Raw genomic sequence first — 23,191 nt, 5'->3', positions numbered from 1 at the left:
TCTAGTGGTTGGCTGATGTAAGATACAATATGGTATGTTTATCAGCATTTAAAGTAGTTATAAATATTCACCAAGATAAACAAGTATTCACCGTGCAGGAGAGCCCACACCCTGTTAAGCTTAGTAGGACAGAACTGGACTGACTGCCTTTCATTAGTAAGGGGAGAACACCCATCTAATCATGAGGTGGATCTGAGAGGTGAGATACTTTTTTTTATTTAAGTGATGCAAGTCTTTATCTGTATACGCTGATGTGATAATTTATTGCATTATAAAATGGAACACTTAGATTGCATGAATTGAAATTGAACTAAAAAACAATGAATTTGCATTGTAAGCAAAGAGAACAAGCTCTTGACTTATTACAGTTATAATTCTAAGCCATCATTTGTATTTTCCTTTTCACTGTTGAGATCATTTTTCTCTGTGTACACCATCTGGTTCTTTTCTTTCATCAGCTGGAGGGAAGACTAACCCTTTCCCCAAACCTTGCTGCAGACATTTGGTGGAAGTTTCCAGTTCATTTGAGGAGAGAAACATTTGTTTAGTACAGGTCTTTGAAAATGATGTTCTGCTGTGAGTTAGTGCTGTTTTTCACATGTGATGTTTGGCAGAAAGCAGAGGTCTTGTCTCTGAGCCACATGCGGGTGAGAGGTTTCTTCAGAAGACATTTAAGTATAGTTTTGTTAAAAAGGTAAGATTAGGGAAGTCTTAACTTGTCAGTTGTATACAATGACGCACAGAACTGATTCTCACTGTATAGGGAGGACCTCTCATGGATTTGTTTAAATCCACACAGATGAACTATGAAAGCTGTCTCTTTGAGTAAGAGGTTATAATTACAAATTTGGTGTAATTCTGCTTTACTGTTACAGCCAATTTGTACTTACAGCCAACTGCATTGGTCTCTATACTAGACAGGTTTATTACAAACAATGCTACACCTGCCTCTGTAGCTCTCTGATGAGTCACATTCTCTAGAATGTTGAACAATTGTTCATTTTGGCCTTTAGCAAAGGTAATGGAAGCTCAGACAAGGATACAAGTGGAAGGGAACTGCATTTAAAACTAAATAAAGGAGGTACGTCTTTACAAAAAAGGGTTGTAGGAGTATGAAGCAAACTGCTGAGCCATTTTGTTGAAGCTGGTACCCTGAATCACTTCAGAAAACATCTGGAAGATCCTCAGATCAATTTCCTGCAGTTTCCTCTAGTTGTGAGCTACATGGCAACTAACTCCTGAATATTAACTATGTGGACTAACGAGTATTGGCACTTGCATTTACCTAAGTGAGCTGCATGGCCGCCTACAGTATTGTGTCCAGACCATCTTAATTCAGGCTGGATTTGACTTTGTATTTAATTTCCTTTTGTAAATAGTACTCTTGAGCAAAGACTGTTTTGAGATGACCTTCCTGAAAAAAAAAACAGGCTGTTTCTTACTGTCAAATATTTCCTAACCACAGATTGTATCGGTTGATTGTTGTGACGTGAAATTTGAAAACACCAACCTAATTTGCTTTCCAAAAGGTATTTTAATGTATCCCACTCCAGCTTGTTTATGAATAGCCCTTAATTGCTTGAAGTAAACGTTCTCTAGCTTCCTATTAATATACCTGAAGATTTCATTTTTTGTGTTTTTGGAGGAAAATTCGAAATCATTTCCTGTAAGATACATCTGTGACTGCATTTGTGTGTGTGGTTTTTTTTTTGTCACAGACTTATTTGTGACTAGATGTATTGTAACATGCAGTCCTGAATTACACTGTGGTCTTTGTGCATTTTTAGCAAACTACAAATGCTTTACTTAGCATACCTGTGCTGATGTATAACATTCAGCAACATCTTTTTCCAATTCAGCCAGTCCGTACATTTTCTATTTTCTAAAGATTTGACCTTGTAATGTCAGCTGTGAAAAGCTGTGTTTGATAGTTTCACGACTGCCTGTATACATCATGCGACAGAATCTTCAATATGTTACAAAGGGGAATTAATCTGAGCTTTGGTTTCTCATTTGTTCCTTAGACTTGTAATGAAGTGGGACAGGACAGGCAGGTCCTGTGTGTGACTAGACAGCCTCACAAGACAGTTTGTCTGCAGTGTCATCTTCTGAATGTACAGGGTGCAGATCTCACTTCCTCAGGCAGAAATTTAACTCTTTAATTACTAAACCAGCTATTTCTGTTTTGGAACACTATGCACACTGTTGGTGATGCATGATGCAAGCTGAAGTTATGTACTTCATCATACCAGAACTCTGAGGCACCCCAGAGGCTGAAACCATGGAATTACACATACACAGAGAGAGCTTCCACACGCAGAGTGGTGGGTGTATGGAACAAAATATTGTCAAAGTATTGGGGTCTTTCAAGAAACAAGTGCTCTCAGGTCTTTCTTCTGTTCCCTGCTCTTCTATATTGTCATTATCATGTTTACATATTTCTTACATATGTTGGAGTGGTCTTTCATTTCCTGTGAATTTTGTGAATAATGGAGGCTGATCAAGACAATTTAGTAAAACTCTAGCTTAAAACCTCCTGGTTTTTCAGAAAGGAAGCAGGGATGCTGTGGCCAGTAAGTGCTGCGGCCTCATAGCTCTTAGGCCCTGTATGACTGTGTGGGTGTTTTCCTCCAGTGACCCACCGGCCTAAGACATGTTGCCCTGGTTAACTTCTGTCTCTAATCTGCTCTCCCATGTTTATATGTGGGAGACCTGCAATGGAATGCCATCTCATTAGGTTAAAGTCCCTGCAGATACTGAATGTGGGTGAACAGATAGTTTTTGGAAAAGTACACTATTGGAAAGTTAAAAATCAATGCACTTGGATTGCTTATTCTATGTAGACGGTAGGTTAGTCAAGGAACTTGTTGGCAGTTTCATAAACTCCTACTGCAAGTATCTTGGCATTTATTATTATTTTTCAGAAGAGCTGATAACTCTGTGATCTACAGTAATAACAGTCTAGGATTAGCCATTAAATTATTCCTTGTTTGTAATAAGTGAGGCTTAGATAAAAGTCAGTTACAAGATTCCAGAACAATTGCAGTGTGGCAAGGAAATTTTAGGATTTATTTTACATCAATCTTGGCTTTTTTCCTAATAGCACAACCACAGAATTTTTTTCATTCAGAGTTTTGTTTAAGGTGCTCGTAGAGGTGTTTGGAAAGTGAACAGATTTGGCAGGAAATAGGCTATGAACTGCAGTTTGATAAGTGCTCACTACAAAATTGGCATCCTAGTATTAAAACTAAGATTCCTTAGATAAGGTTACTCATTCTCATCACTCTAATAGGCTGTAATTGAATAGGTGTAGATTTGATCTTTATTTTATTTTTATTTCATTTTTTATTATACAGTTAAAAGTGTGAACTCTTACTCATATGGAAAGCCATGCTTCTGTGTTTTGGGTTTGATTTCTATTTTGCTGTCGGTACCATGAATTGTAGGCACTGTATCTGATGGCCTTAGTCATATACAGCGGTTTGAGGTGTTGACTTTGTGTTACCCATAATGATTATGACAAGGAGGCCTTGTTCACTTTGAGAATGAGTGCACAAAAAGAGGCTGGTGAGATAATGGAACAAGTGACAAATCCACAGTATGGTGGGTTATTCACTGAAATTGTTTTATTGAAGGTCATGGTTCAATGAGCCGCAGCAACTGCAACACTAACAGAATGGTCTCTATTATTTACAATTGACTATAGCACTTAAGGAATTTATTACTGTTTATGAGAGGGGCGGAGCGGTGGCTCTGTGGCTCAGGATCTGTGCCTGTGACTGGAAGGTTGCAGGTTCAAATCCCGCGGCCCGCAGAGGAATCCTACTCCGTTGGGCCCCTGAGCAAGGCCCTTAACCCCGACTGCTCCAGGGGCGCTGTACAATGGCTGACCCTGCGCTCTGACCCCCAGCTTCTCTCCCTGTCTGTGTGTCTGTGTCTCATGGAGAGCAAGCTGGGGTATGCGAAAAGACGAATTCCTAATGCAAGAAATTGTATAGGGCTAATAAAGAAACATTATTATTATTATTATTATTATTATTATTATTATTATTATAAGAAGCTAAAATGTATTAATTTATTTTCATCATACAATTAATTCAATACCATTTCTACATTACTGGCTTTTTTCATTAATCGTTACAGTAACACCATGTAAGATTATAGTCACCTGCACTTGGAAACGGAGACACTGGCATTAAATTCAGAAATATTTTCTAAGCAACAGAGGTGACTAACTGATATACAATAGTCAAGCAATTATTCATAACTGTGAAACCCTACTACCTGAGTACAGTTTTGTCTAAGATAAAACCGAAATGTTCTTTGTATGTCTGAAATTTTGCTAAAGAAGTAGAGTAAAGTTTGTAAATATGGTGTTTCATGACCTGCTCAAATTTGACCACTTCATCCCTGCTGACTTGACTAACACTTCTACTTCTCCAGAGCAGCCCTTACAGGATCAGCCTGGTCTTGGTTTGTGCAGGGCTGTGCCATTTTTAACTTTTGCACACGCGTTGCACGCACTGCACATTGCTCGTTTCAGGGGAAGTGGAGATGACGTTCTGAAAAAAGCAGAGGAATTGACCTGAAGACAGTGGTTTCTCTGTTTCAGCCAACACTGAGGGGGAGACCGAGCAAGAAGATCCATTTTTGCACCCTTTTGTTCCATGGAATATCAGTGCTGTAAACGAAATACAGACGTGTGTTTGGGAGGTGGTGAAGAGTTCCCTACTGGTCTGCAGGCATTTTTTACAGAACTGGGGGAGCTTTCCTGAATTATATCAGTTATCAGGGAAATACTGTCAACACTAGGTTAGTGGCCCATGCAGGGCAATTAATGCCTTTAAAGTTATGTAAATCTTTTCAACTGAAAGAGTTAGTGCAAATTATCCACCCCATATGATAATGGGTAGAGTTATTTCTATGTTGAAAGAAGATAGTCATTTACAAATGCATAGTATTGTGTTCTCTTCCTGGAGACTGAAGTTAAACTGCACACGTAAGCTCTGCTGAAATGCGGTAGTGCAGTTTACTAGCTTTGGCTTAAACAAGTCTTATAGCAAGGTGGGGTGCCTTGTCTATCTTGCTGAAATTTGTCATTTCGAAGAAGAACTCTTTCTTAGAAAATGTCTTTCAGACACTAAGCTCTATTTTTGTAAGCCTTATCTTTGTGTAGAGCCCCTAATCTCCTGTGCTCATCAGTCAGAAGTGAGATTGAAGCCTTTGACCACTGCAGTTATGATAGGTTGGAAAAGTGTTTATGGAAGTCAATTGGAGCACAATATTGCAATCATGTCACTTCAAACCTACTGTACATTGATATTAAGCCTTGGAGACCTTGGGTCATTTCTGATTGCTTTAATACATTGTGTTAGTAATCACAGGAGTTTAATTTCGCTTCGAGTTGAGAAGGTAAAGCTCTGGGTTACAGAGGCAGTTGATACCAACTGGAAGGGATGCAGCCTGCAAGCAGCATAAGACAAATTGAGAAACGAATGAGATCTAGTTGTTTGAAGGGCTAGTTGAATGTTTATTATTTATTTTTATTTGTTGTATCTTTATTCTAAGGGGTAGTTGTATTATATCTATGTTACATATCATATCCTGTTTGATGCATGTAACTGATCTTAGTCTGTAATGTAGCTAGCAGTTTTGTTTCCTGCAAGAAAGAAAAGGCATCTCAAAATGAAAGTAATGTTGTTTTAGCTGTTTCACTACACTTCGTTTATATCTGTGAACAAATGATGGTCAGATGGAAAGTTTTTTTTGCATGTAATGCACTCTCTAAATCATAGGCTAATGACCACAGTTGCTTGATTTTATCATGTGCTGTAACTTGTTTTTGTTGGTAATTATAAACCAAAAAATGAATATATTGTATCTGAGTACCATGCCTTTTCTTAGGTCTCTTCAAAAACAGGAATTATTTCATTCTTTGAAGTTCTTCCTATAACAAATGGAACTTTTTGAGCTTGCTGTTGTTACACTGCCACAAGGAAACAGTACCCTATTGTTAGCTCCGGAATGTACTGGGAACGTTGTGTCCCAAAAAGTAGATTCTGTACTTGACACTTTCATTGTTCATGTACAGTATTAATTTTGTTCCATGTTTTCTTGTTGCAATATTGGTGTAGACATGCTGCCGGCCTCTGTATGAGATATTGCATTGATGTGATGCATCATGGAGCAAAAGAGGAACTTTACTATTTTTGCAAGTGACAGTGCTGGTTAAACATGGCTCTCATGCAACAATGTTGATGGTTTGGTTTGAAATGCCAGCTCCAATAGTTAGTTATCGTGTGCAGTAATTAATAGACCAAAAACAGGATGGTCAAGAAAAACAAAATACCAGCGTTGTCCTGGAAATCAGGGTACCTACTGTATCAGCAATATTATAACAGAGAACCATGACCTTTGAATCAAGGAGACTATAAATAATTGATATCCCAGGAATGTAAAATTAGAAAATTCTGCAATTTTCCAGTAAACAATGCATACACAGAGTTTGGGCATTGCACATTACAACTTTATCAGGAGATGACCTTCGCTGACAGTCTCAGATAACCAACACAATACCGTACATGCTGTTCTGCTGGAGAATATAAAAGTATCTTTTTTCCCTTTTACTCTTTTGTTTCCTTTATTGTTTCTTTTCTCTCATAAAATCCTTAAGGTATACCTACCTTCTCGACTTGCTGCTATGTTTCTCACAAAGGTAAAGCAAGACAATCTATAATATATATTTCTTGTTCATCTTAAAATGTTTTAAGATTAGTTTTGGGTGTCAGGTGCAATTCTGGTAGATCTTTGTGCATATGTTGCATTGTTTTTTCAACCAGTAGGGGTTATCAACCACTTTTCAGAATTTAAAGACTTTAGACTAAAGACTTTATACACTCTTTTATGTTTGCATCTCATCATAAATATTAGTGCTGTTTAGGAAAGGTGTGATTGAAGAAACCACAGTTCAAGGGGGTCAAGTTCAGGTCATTCCCCTTGAGCTATGTTCTTTGTGGTGGGGGGGAGTTCATCTTAATTCTGATTATGAATGCAAAGGTATACCACTCGGGCCACAGTTAACCTACATTGTAACAAATTGTTATAGGGATATATAATCAACTATATCTCTCTAATCTTATCTTTTTATAATCTGCCTCGCCACTTTCGCATTACTCTAATGACCTGATGTACTGGGGGCTGTGAATGTGGCTGTGAACAGTGTAGCTTAGAGTCCTCGGTGTTTCAGAATTTAGCTGCACATGTTGCACACTATATCGGTTCTGCTGAGGCATCTCCTGCAAAGTACAGGCCTTCTCTCTACCCACAGAGGCGCTTTTATGGAAAATTACACCTACAGATACCTACAATGATATAGCCTATTATTACAAAGTTCTTAAAAAAACCCTTAACCCACTTTGTACTTTAAAGGGTAACTTAATAATGGCTCTTTTCTTGACCTTATAATGTCAATTTTGTCATGAGGTTTGTTCCAGTCTACTTTTGAACTACTATACAACAAATGTATGATATACACAAACGTTTTGGACCACCTGTCAACTGGGGGCTGTATTGGAAAAACAGATTTTTGTAACTCAAGAGATGACCCAAATAATAAAGTTTAGGATTTTTTCATGGGTAATTTGCAAACAGCAGTCTTGACAATCTGATAAAGATTGGCCTCTTTCTGTGGGAGGTGGAGGGTGAAATTAAAGGCAGTGCTCTGTCTTTGCATTTCCTGCTTTTGCCTGATGAAATTGATAAGATAAATTTCAAATGCATAGTTCTTTCATTCAGATAGTATAGTATAGTATAGTACTTTAGCAGCATTTAAAGTCATATGCATGGGCATTTTGCCTACTGTATAAGTGCAGCACAAAAGGCTTTGGCTACACAGAAAAGGAGAAATCTTCCTTTAAGTCTGCAATCAAAGGACTAGTCTTCTTCTCTTTACCTTTTGGCATTTTAGCCGTTATTACTGCTTGTATACAGTACATACATATATTATGTTGTAACAGTTATGCATGTACCATGATATTAATAAGGCCTGCTGTGCTCTTTTTGATCACAAATTAATATGTGGTGAGGGGAGGGTATGTTGTTCTTAATGTTAACAATTAGAAACTTACTTGCAATGAATATACAGTTTCCATTTATTTATTTGGCAGACACTTCTATAAAAAGGCACTTACAGTTGCAACAGCATTTTAAGGAGATCGCTGTGTCCTTTGCTATCATCAGAACTGTGGCATGATGGTTAGACCTGGTAACCCTCAGCCCACATTGGGCTGAGGTGCCTTCAATGTGGAACTCCCAAAGTGCATGGAGGTTATCTCTGCGCCCTTGAATTTTATTCGACGTCCCCAAAACAAGCTAAATTGCCGTTTCCATTAGGAGTCGGAATGCGGCTTCTTTCTTGCTCATCCACCCTGCCTGGAACAGCTCTGCTGCAATTACATCCCCACTGAAGTTGGGATGGGGTTCAACGATAATAATAATAATTGCTTATACTTATATAGTGCTTTTCTGGACACTCCGCTCAAAGCGCTTTAGTGTCCCCGTCACTATACTGGGGCATTAGGGCCCACAAGGATCGCAGGGTGAGCGCCCCCTGCTGGCCCCACTAACACCTCTTCCAGCAGCAACCTTAGTTTTCCCAGGAGGTCTCCCATCCAGGTACTGACCAGGCTCACACCTGCTGAGCTTCAGTGGGCTGCCAGTTGTGAGTTGCAGAGTGATATGGCTGCTGGCTAACGATAACTGTCATTTTAAAATGAAGCTCCCCACCCAGAAAGGTGCTTGCACAGAGCATAGCTTGAGCCTTATGGCTTCAGATGCTGCCATTTGGAGCTTCCCAAAAATGGACATGTAGCTGGCAGAGACAGGGGTAGGGTGGGTGTTGGTTGACAGTGTCTGTTTGACGTTAGGTGAAACAGAATAGCTGGTCAGCACTTAAGTCTTCTTTGAGGCACTGTGGTTAAAAGATAAATAACTCATAGGTGTATGTTGAAGGTACGTGGCTGGAGGTTTTTGCAGTACAGGTGTAGCCATAGAGCTGACTCTTAAACAGTAGTTTATTTCAAATGGGGTGGGTATATAATAAATAAATTGGAAAGTGTGTTCATTGCACATCCTAGTCCATGGTCTAAATGTTCATCTTTTTAATCTTTTGGTTGTCCATTATCTGGTTCAGTATAAAACACAGTGCTAAGCTGTCTGATTTGCTGTGTTTGTGTGTAGCTCATTTTCATTTGACAGGGCTCTGCACACACTGCATTAGAGGAACAGAACTTTGACTTTGGCTTCCTCCTCCTCTTGTGTGCCTTGTAACAATAGCATGGAAGGAGAGGGAGAGTGTGAAGTTTTTATCCTCTGTCAAAACACAATAGCACATGGCATGATGTTAATTTTTGCTTTTGTCAATGCCTGTATTCTGTAATTGAGACCTGGGAGTATAATGGATTTCAGATTTTTTTTCTTTGTGGCTGAAGCATGACAATTGTAAGTACTTGAACACGCTTTTCTACATAAACTGTCAGATTAACAAACACTACAGAAGATCTGACAATACACAAGTTTAATAAAGGAATTTAAAGATGCAAACCTTGAGTCTGATGAAGAACGAATACATTCAAATCCCCTTTATTAGCCCACAAACAATTGGAGGATTTACCCTAGTATTCTACACAAGTACTGGCTAGGTTTTGATGAATGCATTACCAAGAGATTTGCAGTCTTTAGTGACTGGTGTTTAGCATGGCTGAGTTCTGCTGTTCTGTGTGTAGGTGCAGGATATGAAACATGAGCAAACTATTCTACACACAGCCCTCCTTGAGTTGAGCAGAAGCGTCCCGACAGAGGAGCTGGCAGTTGGCAGTAACAGGATAGCCCATTTACAGAGGCTGTTGATGCCTCATTAACTTTGAATGGAGACTGATAGCGAGAGGAAGTGTTGGGTAATGTCCAGTGGCTCGTGCATGAACAGCGAAGGAAGAGGCACATTCCTTCTGTCCTTGTCATGCAGCACGGAAACTGTGGGTGAGCGTATCCATTGGCTCGCATGTGAGCCTTACTCACTGGAGAGCACAAATGAAACCAAAACCTATGAAAGATCAGGGTTGTATGTGCTATACAGGTCATAGGTGTTAAAAATACACATTGAGATCGTTCTCGATTCACACACAATGATTTTGGAAAAATACATACAACGTGTTTATCACTAATATGATTAAATATCTTGGGAAATGTCCACGCTGGACATATGTAGTCAAGTTTATCTTCACTTGAACTGGTGGACGAATTGCTCATTTTCTTACCTAATCTGCTCCACTGGGGCTGCAGGGGCTTTATGACTGTCACACGTCCTCCAAGTGGGTGCCGACCTTCACTAGTGGATGAAGTGGTTCCCCTCCTACAGTATGTGTAGTGTGCTTTGGGATCCTTTTATTATAAATGTGTTTATTATTATTAAAAGGGAAGAAAAAGCACAAAAATAAGGATGATGTACAAGTTGAAAGAGAAAGAGATTGCTTTGGGGAGCGTGGCTTGTGTCAGTCTCTAGAGGTGTTGTGAAACAGCAGCAGGATTCTCTTTTCACTACGTCACTAATAGAGAAAATGAAACCAGGATGACAGTAAATGCATGTGATCACAATGTGAACTTGTTTTCTGGTCCTTTGTATGTGGGCAGTGTGATTAATGTGACTGCTGTGTTAGTTTTCTGAGGCCATTTTATGGCTCTGCTGCTCTAATTGAAGCTACAGGTGTAACTGGCTGGATTCTTTACAACAGTAATCAAACAGCCACTTTTCACGATTCAGAGATCTCTTTCAAACAGGAGTATCGGACAGAGATTTCTGTGAGGTAGCTTGGAAGTGATTCATATTGTTTTGCTGATTTGTCTTATTTGACACTTACCAGAACAGCTTGTGATTGTACCATATTTTTTTGCAGCTCGTGATTTACGGTATTTTCAGTTTAAGTGTTGTAACCCACTTACAAGTTGCAACAACAGCTTTTCTTCTAATTAAAATCTCCCATTTGGTGAACAAGGGAATGTTCAATGTTACTATTGTTGCTGTCTGTTTTGGTATTCTGTCTGAGATGAATGTGAATGATCTAGTAAGTTTCTCTCTCTCATTGAAGATTGTGGTACTTTTTTGCTAATTTTTGTATTCTTGTAAGAAATGGCTGAATAAGATTCTTGGATCAGTAAGGTTCTGAAAAGCCATGTAAGCTAGATGGGCTGTTTGACCCCTCAAATGAAGTATCACATTCATTTGAAGTGCTATTGTTTTTGAACTTTTCTATATTGTCTAGCTCATCCATAACTTCCAAAGCTTCAACTGTTAAGTCTTTAGGAAATGGAAAAATGTAAGAATATACCATTCAAAACAAATGTTGCTAACATATTTAAACATCCTGCTGTTACAAGCTGCCACAAAAAGGTGGAGAAGCTGCATCTAAAGCAGGCAGCACTGAGAGATCAGACACCACTATCCCGAAAAGTGGCATACTCTAACTACAACAACAATCATACAGTAGTTGTAGTACCAGACCAGACTAGCTCACTAGTGATGCCAGTCCTCTCAAAAAAGAACACATTATTTCTCAGCAAAAACAGCAGAAATGCCTTTTCTTTCATGTCACAAAACAGGACCGATTTAGCACATACGTCTGAATTGGTTTGGGAATTATTTGTGCAGTTTGTAGAGGAGGCAAATTTAAGGACTGAGTGATATCACTACCTGAAAAAAGAATGCTTTATATCTGAGTATAAAGTTTATAGTTTAGATATCACTTAAAAGACACTACCATTTTAAACATCATAGATAGTGAATACATATTTTGTGTTTATTACCTTTTGTTAATCACAAAAGCCTAATACTGTACAGTATGTGCTTTCTACATATGACGTATAAGGCACATAATAGACATTTGCAAGTGCCATACTGGAATTTCTAAATTGCTTCTCAGTAATAAAGGACTCATACCCTCCTTACCTAAAATAGTATAGCTGCTATTCTACACCACTACTAAGTGTGTTAAGTGAGAAGCAAAAATATCTCAGACTTGCACGTTTTACAACTGTGGTTTGAACTGATTGTCTTCTCATGAAATTCTTCTTATTTCTTTTTTTGGTATTTCTTTTAATACTTTCTGAACTCCTTCTAGGCACATGTGGTGCCTATTTGGTCATTGAGAGGCCAAGACTGAATGTGTTAAAGGGAACCATTGAAGTTGTCATCACCTCTGCTGCCCCTTTCCAGTGGGTATGGTCATGAATGTGGAGTAGGCACACATACTGCAGTAGGCCTCTGTCATCCATCACTGAACCTTCTGTTTTTCTGTTTAACTTGGTTCATGCAGGAATATTCAAAAATAGCACCAGGGGAATAAGGCCTCACTCTTTTTCAAAGTATCTTTTTTGGAAATATATTCAAATTATGGATTTAAAGTTCTCTTTCAAAAACAGTTTTGTTTATCTTGTGCAAAAAAAGCCCCAGTAATAAACTACAGCTCCTGACAGAGTGTACAATTGACGTCCACTGCCTTTATATTAAGGCAGCTACAGTGTAGCTTTCTCTGAACTGAGACTATTCATATGTAACTAACACCGTCTGCATGTTTGATTTCTTAAATGCATCTCAGCAATATGTTATGGTAAAGATTCACAAAATTTGTGATTACTGTAAATTCAATTTGATGTGGCAATATGTGCATTTAACCATTGTTTATGCAGAAAAACTGTCCAACATCCATTTTCAGCAGTGCAGAACTGACTAAGCAACGATTGGAACAAAGACATCCGAGGCTAAAGGCTTAATAACTGAGCTGATCCTATGGCTACTGCTCTTCTCTTTAAATTCTTTCTGCAGTAGTAGTGTCCTGTTTCCATTTAATGTTTATCTCATGGAGACAAAATACTTCAGAAAGTGTCTCTTATAACTGCACCACACTGTCAGTTCCACTGACCCTTCTTGCAAGGGTTGTTTTGATAATTGACAAACCTTTCTCAAAAGTAAAAAAAATAAGCTGAATATCGGTGCTTAGAATGAGGAAGTGATTTAACAGTCTGGCTGACCTACAGTAGCTGAAATATGTTATCCATGATTGTGCTTTTGAGCTCATTAGCAGGATAGTACATCAAATCACAACAAGGAATTGCTAACGTTCTGCTTTTGTGGTTTGGATTTTTATTCATAATGTCAATAAATTTGTATTTTCTTAATTGAACCTCAGATCACATTTATTCTCTTCATAGCCTGGAACATAAAATATTAATACAGTAAGAAAGATTGCAATCTGCATGTGACCTCTTAGCTATTGTTTGATTCTCAAGCAGTATGCCTTAATGATGGTTATGACTTTAACCGGGTAAGTGAATTGAGAACATTCTCTTTCACAATAGTGACGTGGGTTTATACATCCTGGCATTTTACTGGAGCAGTCTAAGTGAAAATAACTTGTTGAAGAGCATCACAGCAGTGCCTCACCAAAAGTTCAGAGCCCTAACCACTGCTGCACACTGCTCTTGAGTTGAATCAGATGGAATGATCTTAGCCGAAGGGATGTTTATTCGGTCTGCAGTAAAAGGTTATTGTGACTCAGAGCCTTAGTCCCTCTGACTTTTTGTTTCCTAATTGTGAATGCCACATTGGCACTCCTTGCTGATCTAGACCTCCCTAGCCCAAACTGCCAACTACTGTATGTGTGTCCAAGTCCTTAGCCAGAAATTCCTGGACATGTGGCCGCTTGATATAACACTCGCTAAGCTGGTCTAGTGTGGTTAGAGGGGCAGGGAGGGGGACAGACCTTCTAGGTTCTGAACTATGCTAAAAGACACTGGAGTTTTTTTTTTTGCTTTGCTTGTGCTTTTGTGGGTGTAGCCTGTTACTAGGATACTAGGAACCCCTACAGTTTTATCAACAATTCTTTTTAAAGATATGAAACGCTGGGATGACACTGGGCCACTCAGTGATGGGGCAAGAGCAGAAAGCACATGAAGCATGATTAAAGACTGCCTGCGGGGTTTCAGTCACGCACTGTTCATGGTAAATGGAGTACTTGCTGGAGGGTGGAATCTTTATAGAAAGTCCGTTAGGGTAATTAGACTAGAGACATTAATTGTTGCTCTTTGAGAGGGCTACTTTTTCATACATTGCATGTGATGCCATCATGTATTATTTTTAATTGCAACTTGAGAATTTTAAGATATTTTTGGCTGTAAGGAGGCTCCAGTTCTCTTTCATTTTCCTTGACTTTCAGAGACAAATGGCAATTGATTTTGTGTCTTTTTTTATTGTGTGTTTGTGTGCGCTGCACACTGAAATAGAATTTGGGTGACACTTTGGAATGTGAATTTCAGTTAGACAGGCAGTAAATCTCATAGTTGTAGCCTACTGTACAGTTTACTTCCATGGCTTCAGACTGTATAGGTATATTTTTCTTTGGCTTTCTATAAAATGATAACAGGTTTCATTGAACTTCTCTGTCACTGGTGAAAAAGAAAGGAACTGTGAAAAAAGGACGAAAGAACAAATGCCATTTGATCCCTTCATCATCTTATATAAAGTTGACACTTTAATGCGTATCTTTTATAGCTCATATGAAGAGCCTCATACCATGCCATTGGTATTATTGTAGATCAATGTGCGTCTACCTTTCCATGAACTAAAGCCTCTGTTAGATGTGACTGGCCATTGTGTAATCCTTTCTCCTGTCATCTCTACAGTGTTCATATTTTTTAAAGTTGGACCTACTATTCTAGTAGTCTGAAGAAGGCTCCATGGCCGAAACGCTGTGTTTTCTTTCTTCTCTTTTCAGCATGGAATATGCCTATTACTTGTTCCTACTATTCTAAAGGCTGCTCCAGTTTATATTGTGGAAAAGTAAACAAAATCAAAACTAAATGCGTCTCCCAGGTGGTTCCTTGCTCCCGATGGTGTGGTAGTAATTGTTCACTGCAGAGAAAATTAGATTAGATCCCTTTTACTTCTTTGGTGTCCTTCTGCTGATGGGGAAAGTTTAGAAACTAAAACAACTTAATGTGTAGAATACAGTATGCTTATGAGCAGTTATGCTGTATATAAGGTTTGCAAGCAGGCATTTGCAGTGTGCACTGAGGCCTCTCTTTGTGGAAGATGGCCGAATGACCTCACCTCTACAGAGTTTCACATTCCTGACATTCTTTAAACACCTTTTTCCTCACCTCCCTACATCTTCATTTTTGCTCCACCTTTCTTTCCATTTAAAAATGTCATGTTTCAGAAGTCATGCTCTCACTAGATATCCCTTTTCACATCCATTTGTCAGTTATCACAATATGGTTGAAGTCCATGGTGAAATTTTAGAGAGCTAGGAATTGATTCAACAGCAAGAACATTTGTGTTGTATGTTATGATTTATGAAAGTAAATACAAACAAGATATAAGGGAAAAGCCTTAATGCTTACTTTGTTGTAGGGCTTTGAATTGATGAAATCTCCAAACCCCAGTAACGAAAGAGTCTTTATTGATGTTTTGGCTTAAGCCCTCTTGGTTTGGTTTGTTGCATGTGTACAATATGTGTTTGACTGATTAGTGTCTTGTGCCTCAGCTAGATGGAGTTTTTTTTATGCCTTTTCAGTTTCCTCAGACCTCATCTACCTCATTGGCTTCTCTGCACGTAAGCCTTTACTTAAATTTGGACAATTCATCAAGAATAGGTGTGGCAGCCATTCAGGGTGCAGCCAAAACAGCACTATAATTTAAATTTCATTTTATGTTTACCGTAAATACAGGATATGGTGTTTTGGGTGTTCTCTGGAGTTATTGTCATATAATTGCTAATAAAAACAGAGCAATATTGTATAGACTCTGTGTGAATCTTTTGTTATGCTTATTCTTTAATTTGGCTAGCTTCTAGAATAAAGAACACCACTTATTGCCGATTTACTGTGCCCTTTCAGGTTTACTTCCATATCTAGCTATTTCAGGTCTGAGGTGTTAACAGAGGAGTGTCTGCTAACGAAGGTTTTTGCATTAATTTTCCAAGCTTGACAATTTCACTTCAGTGCCATTTGGTACTTGCTGCATATTAATAAAGGTATACATTATGATTGTTTCTGTACAGTAATATCTAGACTACCTAACCGTAATTTCTGTCAGCTACCTCTGTCACATAGCAGAGACCACATATTTTGACTGGGATGGTGTACCTTCAGCAAATGGCTTTCAAACATTTGGCACCTCTATCAGCTCTGTTAGACTCAAGACATCCATGATCTTCCCTGGACAAATTGGTACCTGAGGCATTGATTGCTCTGGATTCTGCTATAGATGTACATCTCCCAGATCAGCACAATTACCAGTGTTGTCAACTGCAAACCATATAGTATCCTTTGTGCTCAGTAATTGGTTGCTGCAAACTAATTACTTCAGTCATGAACGCTAATAGTATATGTTACAGAAATGCAAGAGGCAAGGAGCGTGAAAACGTTTACTTGGGCTGGGCAGTAAGGGTTACGGAGCATCATAAAATGAACTCATGCACAGGCTTGTGAGGTTACTGCAAGTCATTCTTCAACACATGCGGGTCATTTCTGACGTGTAATTCACAACTTAGCTTTGTGGATCTTTCTCAAGGTTTGCAAAACTCTTTTAAATCGGTGTTCTGCGTTTCATTAATGGTGAGAAGTGTGTGAAATCAGACTTCTTCAAACATCTCAAAATCACATTGACAGTGTGTTAGCCCTGGGGGTCAGATGGTGTGGTGGTGTGCAGGCAAGCATACAGCTGGACTCAGATTCCTGTAGATGATTAACTGATTGAGTGTGATTCTGATGCAGCTGTAAAACCTGCAGAACATCACTTCACACTCTAAAATACAGTGCAATGTAGAGGCTGTCACCAGCTTACAGAGATGGTTTATATGCATAGACTACATGTATACTCATTAAAACTCCAGAGATGACTGGTGCGCTAGTGTTATCTGTGTCTCTAGGACATACTGAAAGGAAGGTAGTATGAGTTCATAAAAACAAAATCTTTCACATCATTTGCTGCCTCACAAGAAGGTTGTCACGTTTAAGACAAATATCCCTTTTATCATTTATAAATATCCATTTAGTCATGTATAACACAAATGTTAAGTTACCTGAAATGTGTGCACTCGCAAATATCACCAAGAAAACAATCAAGTCTCTTTGATCACAAGTGTGTAAGTTGTACCATATACTGTATGTGCACTGTATTTTCTTCGAAATTACCAGTTGTGTAAAGGCCCAAATTGTGTGAGAGTTTTATGTTTCTACTGTGTGATTAACATTCTCAATACAATAGTTCTTTAGGAAGCGTGTATAGAACACTGCAACCTGGCAACGCTTCTGAATTGTTCATGAAGTTATTCTTTATAGCCACGTGTGCGGTGAACCTTTATTCTGTTATTCTGGTAGAGTTTCTACCTCAATAAAACGGTCTGTTACTTTGGGCTTCCACCAACAGAGTTCAATGTTTCAGCTCATAAACTTCTTTGTCAATTGAAATGTTGCACAATAGGAATTTATTTCATTACAGTTTGTTAATCAGCTGAGACAAACAGGGAGAAGCAAAAGCAAGAAAATACATTTTTTACCATCTTAAAAAAAAAGAAGATTGGAGGCACTGTGTGTTGAAGATTGGAGCTGAGCAGTTTGATTGTGATGAGGCTGAATTGTTTGTGGTATTCTAAAAATTACAGGTGTGGAAGAAATTAACTAAAAGATTTTTTTCCCCATGGATGACAAGCTGAATATGACAAGTGAAGTATGAATAACTGTGCCTTTTATATTTTTTAAATAAGAAATATAGATTAAAATGTAGACTTTCATCTACCCTAAGATTAGGCTAAACATCTTTTGAATAAGTAACTGAAAGTGCATTTATCCTTACTTATCATGATAGCTTAAGCTTGTTTTAACAAAAACACTTTGAATGGAGGTCCCAGCCTCCTCATCCTTAGACACATCTAGATGTTGGGTATTGTTATTGCACATTAACATTCAATGGTTCTGTATAATCAGAATTGAATATAGTTAATGCACATCTAGATACTGAACTATTCATTAATATATTCTAAGTTCAGTGTCAAAATTTGAGAATATGGTAATTCAGTAGATATTGTGACTACAGTGCATGTACTGTATGTGCCAGTGCTCCATATTTAGCTCATGTTAATACCTGTGACCCGGCTGGGTGCTCCATGAGACCTGGCCTTGCAGAGCAGGTCCGGAGGTGAGGGCTGAGTACTTCACTGCCCCAGGCTCACATGAGATACACACGGTATTGCAGCAATGTGAAGATTGACAAAGCACTGAAGTCATTTTTTGTAGGACAATTGAAATCATTATCTTGTGTGTTAAAGGGTATTTTTGTTCTAACTGTAGATAACTAATTTGGTTTCAGGTTTCCTTCAGATTCATGAGTAGCCTGGGGCTTCAGTGAATGACCTGCAACTTGAAGGACTCTAAATGCAACTTTCAAGTTCTTTTATGTCTTCTCTCCCATAGTATTTCCTTGTCAGTCTGGGTTTAAATGATCTGATTAAGGAAAAGTGTAATTCCTGGCCATTGTATGATTGTATGCCGTGGTTAAAACCACTCCTCAGTGCAGAACCCCTCCCGCTGTTCCAGGTTGCGTGGCCAGTGCTGTCCCCTGCTCTTGTGCATGACCACGTGCCTAAAATACTTGAAAACTGGTAAGACAGCAGCCATATCACCCTGCAGCTCACAAGTGGCAGCCCACTGAAGCTCAGCAGGTGTGAGCCTGGTCTGATCAGTACCTGGATAGGAGACCCCCTGGGAAAAACTAACGTTGCTGCTGGAAGAGGTGTTAGTGGGTCCAGTAGGGGGCGCTCACCCTGCGGTCAACGTGGGTCCTAATGCCCCAGTACAGTGATGGGAACATTGTTGATAAAAGGCGCCTGCCTTCGGACGAGATGTAAGACTGAGGTCCGGACTCTCTGTGGTCATGAAAAATCCCAGGGTGTTTCTCGAAAAGAGTAGGGGTGTAACCCCGGCGTCCTGGCCAAATTTCCCATTGGCCTTTACCAATCATGGCCTCATAATAATCCCCATCTCTGAACTGGCTCCATCACTCTGCTCTCCTCCCCACTGAGAGCTGGTGTGTGGTGAGCGTTCTGGCGCACTTTGGCTGCACTATGCACTATGCATAGTACGAGCGTACTATGTGCACTATGGCTGCCGTCACATCATCCAGGGGCTGCACACTGGTGGTGATGGTGGAGGGGAGTCCCATTACTTGTAAAGCTCTTTGAGTGGAGTGTCCAGAAAAGCACTATGTAAGTGTAAGCAATTATTAATTATTAAACTTTGGAATAAGCCTGTCCCTCAGTTCTGTCTAGGGCTTCAGGACCAGAAGTAGAGCAGATCATTTTCCATTCTTCACTGAAGGGAAGACTTTTTTGTAAGTCCATTTTGACAGTTTATCTTTCTGTGATCATTGCACTTCTGGTAACACTGTCCAAAAAATCAGCTTGTGTTTCATCCAAATAAATTGTGTTGCTATTTGACATGGGTGACAAATTGTGGATATGTGGCAGATTCATGTCTTTTTTTTGTATTGCCATGAAATTCTTCTGCCTAAAACTATATTCATGAGATCAGGCTTGAATGGTAGTCTTTGAGACACTGTATCCTGATGAGTTCATTTTTCCAGTCCTTGGGTGTGAGTTACTACTGTATGTTATGCTGTAGATGTATTCAGTTTTTGTTTATAATCCATTTTCATCATAGTGTAATATGTCTTGACATTGTGAGATACATTTCATATTGTTTGTTAAGTGTATTTTTGATTACAGTTCCTTCTTGACAAGGGTCTAGATGTTTATAGAATATTGCTCTAAGGACTTTGATCCAGCCAGTGAGATGCTTACACTTCAGAAGTGTCCCATAAATACAGATTAGAAATTTACTAGATTACAATTGAGCATCCCTACAGAAGAGAAGCACAACAAGGATAAACTGAACAATACAAAAAACAATATAGATCCGGCATTTATCCAAATTGAAAATGAAGTTAAGCTGAGAAGCATTTTTCCATTCCTACAGTACGGGGTGCAGAGTCCCTGTTGAAGATGCTCATGTCTTTTTAAAGAGGAATCACATGACAAAACAGTGCATCTTTTTTTAAGAACAGTGCATGAAACTGAACAGAAATCAAATGTCAGCACTGCCGCGCCTCGTCCCATACACACAGCCTCAGCCTGGCCACCGTGTCACATCTGCTCGCATTACTGCACCTCGGCGTGAGACTGGAAGAGAAAGCGCCCGTATGGGCCCTTCCGCTTCAAGTCCAGCATGTCGCGGGCGTGCCAGCGGCTCAGCTGCCGGGCTGGCAGGAAGCGGGGAGGAGGCCGCACTGCGAGTGGCGCAGGGCTGAGTTTCCAGGCCTTGCTCGGCATGAAAGGGAGCCTCTATAAAGTAGCGAGCACCTGAGGCAGCTCGCTGAGTGACACTGAACATAAACACACATGGGGGAAATTAGAGCCGGAGCATGCTGGCAGTATTTTGACAGTATCTGCCGCGCTTTAATGTCTTGCCAAAAGTAATATTGACCTATCGCAGTTCATTGAGACATATGGCCTGTGTCCTAACCGGCGGGCCGTGTGTCACTGTGAGTGGCAGAATGCTGTAATTGTTAAAGCACGGCACCACAGGCTCCTGGGAGCAGTCACCACTATCACACACAGGACTGTTTTTTTTTATAGTTCTCAGTCCTGGCAGGGGTTCTGAGGGGGCTTTTCCGAAAATGTTTGCTAAGCATTCCCTGATGCTCTCTGCGGTAACAGGGGAGCGAGAAAGTCTGAAGTTCGTATTTCTTTCTTGATGTCATGTGGCCTAGTTCTTTCCACCCCTACCCCTGTCTGTCTGACCCGCTCGGTTCCCGCTGGGAATTACAGCCCCGCTTGTTCTGGACCAGAAAGTGCAGTACAGCACCTGTTGCTCTGTGAAGGGCGGAGGTTTACCACACGGAGCACAAGGCTCATTTGTGTTTAAAAAGTGAGATAGAACCAGGCTCTGAGACAAGGAATAAGCCAAGTGGCCTTTTTTTATGGTGTGCTGAGACCCCTGAGCATGAGGGCACACCCTTATTTAAAATCAATTGAGTTGCCTCACAAAAACACTTCTGGAAGAATGAATTTGTGGATGTTGAAAAAATAAACATTTAAGGCTATAAAGGTTTCCAGAAATATACTTTACCGTAGTATATGTTATAAAACACTAGCACTGAATGCTCTCTGACTGAGCTCTCACACCAGTTTGGCTCTCTGTCTAACTTCTGGAACTTCAGATGAATTGATCCACAATTTCCTGTAAAGTAGGGAGTGACACATACTGTATGACACTCCTTGCATTATGGGCTCCCAAACACTCTTCTCCAGGTGCAATATGTCCAATGTTCTGCAGCTACTAACTTACACCAGAATTTGGCATAATATTACTACTGCAGTTGGTTGCCTGTAAAGTCATGTATTGTTACTGTCTTTCAAGGCTTGAAATCTCGCTCTGTTATACATCTGTGAACTCCTCCATATTCACATAGACTTCCTGTAGACTCTATTCACTTGAGGCTGGTCCTTTGCTCACTGTACTAAATCTCGTACTTTTGGAGACTGTGCCTTTCCTGTCACTGCTCCGTTGTTATGGAATGCCCTTCCTCAGAGTCTATGAGAGACAACTTCCTCTGACCTTCTTCAGATCCAAAGTCAAAGCTCACCTTTTTACCCCAGCCTATGATTACCTGCCCTATGTGCTGTCTGTATTTTCTTACACGTTTTATGATACTGTTTGGTCTTTTTCATTATAACAATATACAGTGTCCATGGATGTGGACAGGTGCTTTATAAATAAAAGATGAAGGATGATGATGATTATTAATATTATTAAGATGCAGCAAGGAGTTTTGCCATTGTCATGTAGCTGTTCACCAGTATTTTTCATACTGTATGGATGTGTTAACAGTTTTCGTGTCAAGATGCTGCAGAATTTACAGTGCTTAAGTAACTTTGGTGTTTATTTCCTTTGGCCTGTGTTTTGGCACATGTTTTGTAATGTGACATGTATGCCCACAGGTGCACCCAAGAATGGTGCTGATGATGCTCTATTCAGTAAGTTTCTGGGTGATTCTCTACCTACTGTTCTGTTCAGCCAAGAGCGCACTATGATGTGAAGTTTAAGCCTTACAGGTTTTGCTTGTCTATTGAGTTTGTCTGGTTAACAAGTTTTCGGTAATTGTAAAAGAGAGAAAGAAGGTGACATTCTATGGTATTGTAAGAGGTTGAAAAGGTCTTTGGCCCTGATTAACCAAAGTGCAGGCTCTTGTAACAGCTTGAGCAAAATTAGGGAAGAAAAGTTAAGAACAAGAGGCATCTCTTTGACCCCTCTAGTTCTAGTGATCTCATCCAGCTGTTCCTTGAAAGAAGCCAGGGTATCAGCTTCTGCTTTTGGTCAGAAAGACGTGAAAACGTGCTCAAATACGTTTTGCAACCAACATCAAAGAAATCGAGAAAATCCAAATCTCCACACAGTATTATGAAGAAACTAAGATTGAAGGAAGAGCATTGTTTTTTGTCGACTGTGTTTACGACCAAGTGTATTTCTACTGCGAGCCAAACTGGTGCTTTCATGAAGTTGTACACTCCTGAGGTTCTTCAGCTCCACTGCACATGCCATCTTTTACAACAGTACAGTGGAAAACACCCTTGTGGCACCAGGCAGGCTTGGTTCAGGTTTGCCAGAGAAAAAGAGGTATTTGGCTTTAGGGAGGTGCTGCTTTCTTCCTGTCGGAACTCAGAGCAGTTTTTAATTTCATTGTTTTATAGCTCACACTCAAGGCACCATGTTTACAGGTGAACCACTTGTGACGCCCAATGTCTCCTCCACTCCTGAAGCTTTTTTCCTGATGGAATGCTAGGTGGTGCTGAACATGTATACTGGAGTGAAATGTGTATTGTTCTTGAACACCTCCGCCTGGTGTTTTCCTCGTGATCCTTGGGGACAGTTCACCACGGATCTTGTTTACTGTGGTGGAATTACAAATAACAGTGAGGTTTCTTCACACTGAATCATAACTTCCTTTCTAGGGCAGGTTTATAAAAACAATCCTTGACAGACACAGTAGACTCTACAATGCATCTGTATTATAAAAGCACACACA

General features: G+C 39.6%; 1 protein-coding gene across 16 annotated transcripts in view; it reads left to right on the top strand.

The window, feature by feature from the left end:
• myo9aa (myosin IXAa) overlaps positions 1 to 23,191 on the top strand; it is a 176,468-nt gene that overhangs the window by 69,360 nt on the left and 83,917 nt on the right. The window lies entirely within an intron of this gene.

This window comes from Lepisosteus oculatus, chromosome 5 (assembly GCF_040954835.1).
Source record: "Lepisosteus oculatus isolate fLepOcu1 chromosome 5, fLepOcu1.hap2, whole genome shotgun sequence".
In the NCBI taxonomy this organism is placed as follows: domain Eukaryota; kingdom Metazoa; phylum Chordata; class Actinopteri; order Semionotiformes; family Lepisosteidae; genus Lepisosteus; species Lepisosteus oculatus.
This window is presented reverse-complemented; position numbering and strand designations above follow the sequence as displayed.